Source organism: Paramormyrops kingsleyae, chromosome 11 (genome assembly GCF_048594095.1).
Source record: "Paramormyrops kingsleyae isolate MSU_618 chromosome 11, PKINGS_0.4, whole genome shotgun sequence".
Classification (NCBI taxonomy): domain Eukaryota; kingdom Metazoa; phylum Chordata; class Actinopteri; order Osteoglossiformes; family Mormyridae; genus Paramormyrops; species Paramormyrops kingsleyae.
This window is the reverse complement of record NC_132807.1, coordinates 11,932,654-11,938,653: the sequence shown is the minus strand read 5'-3', so window position 1 is coordinate 11,938,653 and position 6,000 is coordinate 11,932,654. Positions and strand designations below refer to the sequence as shown.

General features: G+C 38.4%; 1 protein-coding gene across 6 annotated transcripts in view; it reads left to right on the top strand.

Moving 5' to 3' along the window:
* The first annotated feature begins 873 nt into the window (after positions 1 to 873).
* The window catches only part of LOC111840271 (oxysterol-binding protein-related protein 5-like), a 30,772-nt gene continuing 25,645 nt past the window's right edge, over positions 874 to 6,000 (top strand). For 5 of the 6 annotated variants that reach the window (XR_002837382.2, XM_072718050.1, XM_072718049.1 and 2 more), the window contains exon 1: positions 874 to 1,478. The gene's annotated coding sequence lies outside the window, so the exon portion shown is untranslated. The remainder of the gene's footprint in view (positions 1,479 to 6,000) is intronic. The other variant, XM_023804930.2, reaches the window with a different exon arrangement.

The window sequence follows — 6,000 nt, the reverse complement described above, 5'->3', positions numbered from 1 at the left end:
GTGCCTTATCTTGAAAATGATACAAGAAGAGTTGAATTTTTTTTGTCTGGAAATAGCCTTGGACCTTGCCTTTCAGATGCTATATGACTTGTTATACATTAATGGAAAGTAAGAAATTAATTGTATTCAAGTACATCCTGGACTCTGTACATATGAATATTCACCCTTTTCTTATGCGCGATCGCTTAGAGTATTGTTTTCCTAAATGCCAGCTGATACCGTAATATTATGTCTATGCGTGTACCACACATTTAAAGTGCGAATAGCTTGACCGCAGTTATTTGAAGTGTTCGCGAGCCAGCCCGGATATTCAAATCCCACCGACGCTACAATATTTAATTCGTAATTAGGTTGTGAACTTTAAACATAACTTATTATAGAGGTCAAACAAGTCAGTTTGGATAATAATGAATACATTTTATATTTTATATAGTTTTTTTCTGATTCAGTTTATGCATGCTTCCTTCTTTACTTAAAAAACCTATTACTGCAAAATACCATGGTCATGTAGACAGGTTAATTAAACCTGCATTTAACCTATTAACAGTTTCTGAAAGTATGTATTATATGCGTTCATCCCACCTAATTCAATATTCTATAGTGTCATTTCTATCACACATATACCGGGAATTTTCCCATTAGGCCGACCACTATGTAGGTCAACAAAATTTGTAGTAACGCCCACCCCCACAGCTCTAAAAAATTTACCGTTGGGCCCCCCAAAGTCCACAGTCCACTTTTAATCCCAGTCCAGCCCTGGATTTAGGTCAGATCCAATAATCTATGCAATTGCAGAATTTTGTAAACAGAGGGCAGTGTAACACCCTATATAATGAAATGTGCTTCAGTTTTCAAGATAGTTGAACGGCACTTTCTCACTTTAACAACTAGAGTAAAGAGGTAACTGGACGGTGTCTTATGCCGCTCTTTGAAATTTAAGTACAAAGCCAATATAATGTAGCAATTATTCTGTATGTTTTGTGCTCTTTTCTACTACCACAGAAATTAATGTTTGTTGGTAAGATACGGCTTTTTGAATCTCTTTTTATTGTAAGGTGGCGGTAGTGCAAATACGATCGAATTACAAGCATTGAATGTAATTAAATGTAGTATAAGCCAAAATTATCAAATGAAAAGATATAAATAGCTAAAGTTGTTTGCTGAGAAAATAGAAAATTCATATCTTACTTTTTGGAAAGCGCGCTCTCACATCCATCACGAGAAAGTAATGATTGGTTAATATATCACACTGATGGGCAGTAATAACTGGCTTGCTAGTTAATATAGGAGAGTCGGGCTTGGGGAGCGGAGGCAGACAGCGCAAAGGAGGAGCTCCTTAAAGGAGTTTTAACGCAAAGGAGGATTTTTTACGTATCATCCATTGTGACACAACCGATCGACAGAAGGTTTTGGAAAGAAGGGGATACAGTGTACATTAACGGACGAATGCTGGATTTGCTTGATCTGTGATATTACAGGTGAGGAAATGAGCTTACTGCTAAATCTCGAATCGTTCATCTCTAACTTGCATTTTTTATATAATTGTCCTGTCCTTCATTAGTTCAAAAATGACATATTATAACAATAACATATGAATGAATTAAAAATTAAGGTAATGAATTAATGGCCTTCTATTCAGCTAAACATTTGTAACCTTGTAGGTAGATGTTTAAAATGTTTTGCATAGATAGTTCTCTAATTGTATAACACTGGATTGCATAGATCTCTTTTTTTTGTGTGAATTGTGCGGTGTGACAGTGCAGACCGAGGCTGTGCTGGATTTACCACATATGGTCGTACAGTATATTCATTTATTTATCATGTAAATTTATTTTATAAGGAAATGCATGTATGCACACAATTATCAGGCTAATATATTTTCAGAAACGTTAAGCACTAGTGATGTGCTTGAGTGTGGGTTGCTGTTGTGAAAACCAATTATAACTAGGCTATATAACAACAATATAATTTTATGTTCTTGTATAACACGTAACAAAACGAATACTTACCTGTAACGAAAGCGAATACTTACCAAATTGTAGTTTTATTTTCCATATTGTCTTTATTAGGCCTGCTTTTACATAAATGCAACCAATTTTACGACTAATTATTTCTTTTTTTTTTGCGTTAAACTTGTGCATACTGATTCTGAGGGTCTGCCTCAAATCTTTCAAGTTTTCTCTACAAATTCAGACCTTCCAGAGTTGTCCTCCTTTATTTCTGTGATTTCTTTTGCATACTCCGGTTTCCTGGTACAATCGAATGATATTCAGTTTGATGTAAACCAGCCGTTGTGGAACCAGATATTGAGGTACTAACAAGATTTTAAAGGTAAATAAATGCAAACCAGGAATTTTGCTATTATCGATGGGAACGTTGAAGCACCGTAACTGACATAGGCCTATTGGGAAATGCACAAATTAAATTAAATCCAGCAAACGGGCACATGGATTCTGACATAAAAAGTGCCCTTTAGATACCGTTTCACCACTGTTTCTGTTTGTTTTGTCTATGCATGTGTCTGACCTCCTGGAGTAAACTCATTTACGTTCTGAACGTTTTCTCTTCTGATGTCACTGCGCAGTTTAAATTAAACAGGACACCCTTAATGGTGCCAACCTACCAAAGCAAATCGAATGTATATATATTATGTGCAATATAACACGCATGAATTATGGCAAGAAGTAAGCTGTCAGTGATTATAAATTGCAATCTAAAGCTGCAGCTGTTTTTTCCTGAGATTTTTCACTTTATGTGATTATAAGCAAAAAAACAAGGACATTTCCATGGATATCTGATAGCACTAAATGACACAGTAATATTGTCTCTGCGATAGATCAGAATCAGCTTAATTTCTTCAAGTACATATAGACCAGGGGGTGTCAAACTGCAGTCCTGGGGGGCCGCAGCCCTGTGTAGCTTAGTTCTTTCCCTGTTCCACCACAAATGATTCAGCTCAACAGCTGTGTGGTAATTAGCACAAGAAGTTGAATCAGGTGTGTTAAACGAGGAGAAACCCAAAAATGTGCAGGGCTCCGGCCCCCCAGGACTGGAGTCTGACACTTGTGATATAGACCATTGTTTCTTGACCCAGTCGTCGGCGACCCCCAGATAGTCCACGTTTCTGCAAACCCCCCCCCGACTCCCTGCCAGACACTCTACAGTTTTGCGGGGGGGCTCAGAGGATCAGGTGGAGACATACTGATTTAGACTGTGTGTGCATTGGTGTTTTTGGTACTGAGACATACATTTTCACAAATATTCCTTACATGAACTAGAGTCAGGCTTTTAATGTTACTGTATTTCAAATGGAACCTACACCTTTGATGCACACAGGTAACATCCAGTGGAGACAGAGAGGTGTGAGCATTATGTAGATTTGTAACTATTCTATATGAGTATCACATAACAACCTGCTCACTAAGAGTTCTGACACTTCTGCTTGTTTTTCTTGGTTTGTATGTGTACAAAATGTTGTAGAAATGGATTTTGGGATGTATTCATGTCCCATGAGATGTGAACTGCACTCTGACATTTGCATGAAAGGAAAGTTTATGACTCCAGAGCTGTTTTCAAATGTTATTTAATGGGGAAATTTCGTATATATGCTTAACATGGCAATTTTACATAAGGTAATCAAAATAAACGAAAGCCAGGGGAAATACTGAATACATCCCATTTTTTTTGCATTGTGTTCACTTCTGCAGCCCAAAATACAATGTAGGGCAATTCCATGCAAAGGTCACCCTTACTAAGGACAAAAAAGAGCACAGGTACAGAACTATTTTCAAGATATTCACATGTGTCTATATTTCACTGTATGTAACTGCTCTAATCAAATTTTAAAGAAAATTTCACGATATATAGAAATATCTGGGGCTGTTCCACAAAGCAGGACTTCTCAGTTAGCTGGCTTAACTTAAGATAGAAGTCTTGATAATCCAAGGGTTTAGGTAAGGAGCATTCCTATTGAACAGTCATGACCACTAGCTTAGTTAACACAGCTAACTGAAAAATCCTACTTAGTATACCCTCGTAATGTATTTTATAAATTTACAAACATTCATAAGGATGTAGGTGAGTTTGGGTTTAGGGGGCATTCTCATTTAATTGTTTTTTTCAATTATTTCTCAAGTCTGTGGACGATGGGTTCAGACACATCTATAACGTAAAATGTAAAATTATCCGTAATGCCTGTTTTTCTTCATTTTTTCCCCCAAACAAATATTTTCTATATTTTTTCTGTTAATTCAAGTGCATTTCTTGTTACACATATAATGCTTCCTGCAGTTTAAAATTTAGAGTCTGTAGAAAATCTGTAGTCACCCATGAAAGTCAGTCTGTTTGATGTCACATCCATAGCGCTGATGAAACGCTACGCCTTTCTATGTTATGGTGCTGGTGTTACCCAGCCTGTGCAGCTTTCTGAAATAAGCTCTCAGGTCTGTAATACTGTTTCTCTTTGGTAGAAGTACAACGCAAAATGGTGATTATTGGCTGGGTAGGCTGCTCACCGCAGGCCGCAGGAGCTCTCATGTGGACGTCTGTCTCGTCCTGCCGCCCAGAAAGCCACCTCTGTGTCACTCCTCAGGCCGCACTGCTTCACAGTTTCTAAAAAACCGAAACTCCAGCTGTCAGAGGATGCCGGCTACAGCATCAACGCTAAGAGGGCGGGTCAGGGGCCTGCACTGCTTCAGGAACTTTTCTCATCCTTTATTTCTGCTAGTTTATCATAGACCCAAATCTAAAGGGAAGTGTGTCAGTCTGTCGTCTGTTATGTAAGCTTTTCTTGTGAATTTTCTTCCTGTTTCCACTGCATTGTTCCCACTTATGTTCGTTCCTTTTTGTATAATGTATTTCACCTTTCTCCTCTTATTCTCTTTTTGGACCATTTCCCCAGCTTTTCCTCACACCAGCCTTACCACATTTCTCACTATCATACCTTGTTACAGACTTCTATGCTTTGTTTTTTCCACTGCACCGTTAATGGAATATGAGTTTGCCACTTAATGACACTTTTGGTTTTAACACACCGTGTGAAAACCGTTATTCATTAAAATGGTGACAACATGTCCATTTGCTAGGCTTATATACACCTCAGTGATATTATAACAGTGAATAACTGTAAAGTATCACACCATGTTGCAGTATTTTCCCAACTTTTTTTTGTTTTGTTTTTGAAAATGTGATGATGGCAAAAATTCAGCAGACATTGGTTTGGCAAAGAGAAAATGTAAGAATTACAGCTGGCAGTAAAAACCAGCCATAACTGTTATAAAATCAATGGTTGTATCTGATAACCGTTCAGTCCAGAGACCCGTCTGATCAGTATTATTAACCTGACTCCCCTAGGTCTTACCCCAGCTAGTATGGAGTCCTTGGTGGTGTTTTGGTTATAGTTAATACCTTATAAACCACATGCGTGCCTCACACATAAACCTGTTTAACATTAAAAGTAACTACTGTAATTGTTCTAGCTGTCTGGTTTGTATGCTGATTTCTGTTTTAGTCACACTATGTTCTGCTTCACAAATATTTTGCTATTTTTCAAGCAAGTCTTTCTGGGTTGTTACAGTACCTGGAATCAGGGGCAGATTAACGCACAGGCTAGATAAGGCTTAAGCCTAGGGGCCCCACGTGTGCCAGCCTGCAAGGGGCCCCCCATTGGCGCGGAGGGGGGCGGGGTTGGGGGGCCCACAGACTACTGTAGCCTAGGGGCCTCTGTACACCTTAATCCGCCCCTGTCTGGAATGTTAGCTTTGTTGCTGATCTCATGCTAAGAGGCATCAGATGATCTTTAATGTGCTTTGAGGAAGATGAATTGGGTGACTTGGTCACTACAGGTCATGCGGTGTCTTCTGGGGAAATGAGGCACTTGGAAGTTCACAAATGGAACTGCTATTCAAACAATAAGTCAGTGGTCTTTACAGCTTGGACATCAAACCAAAAAGGATACACAAATAAACTGTTAAAACCATGTTTTCTCTGATCCAATCATTT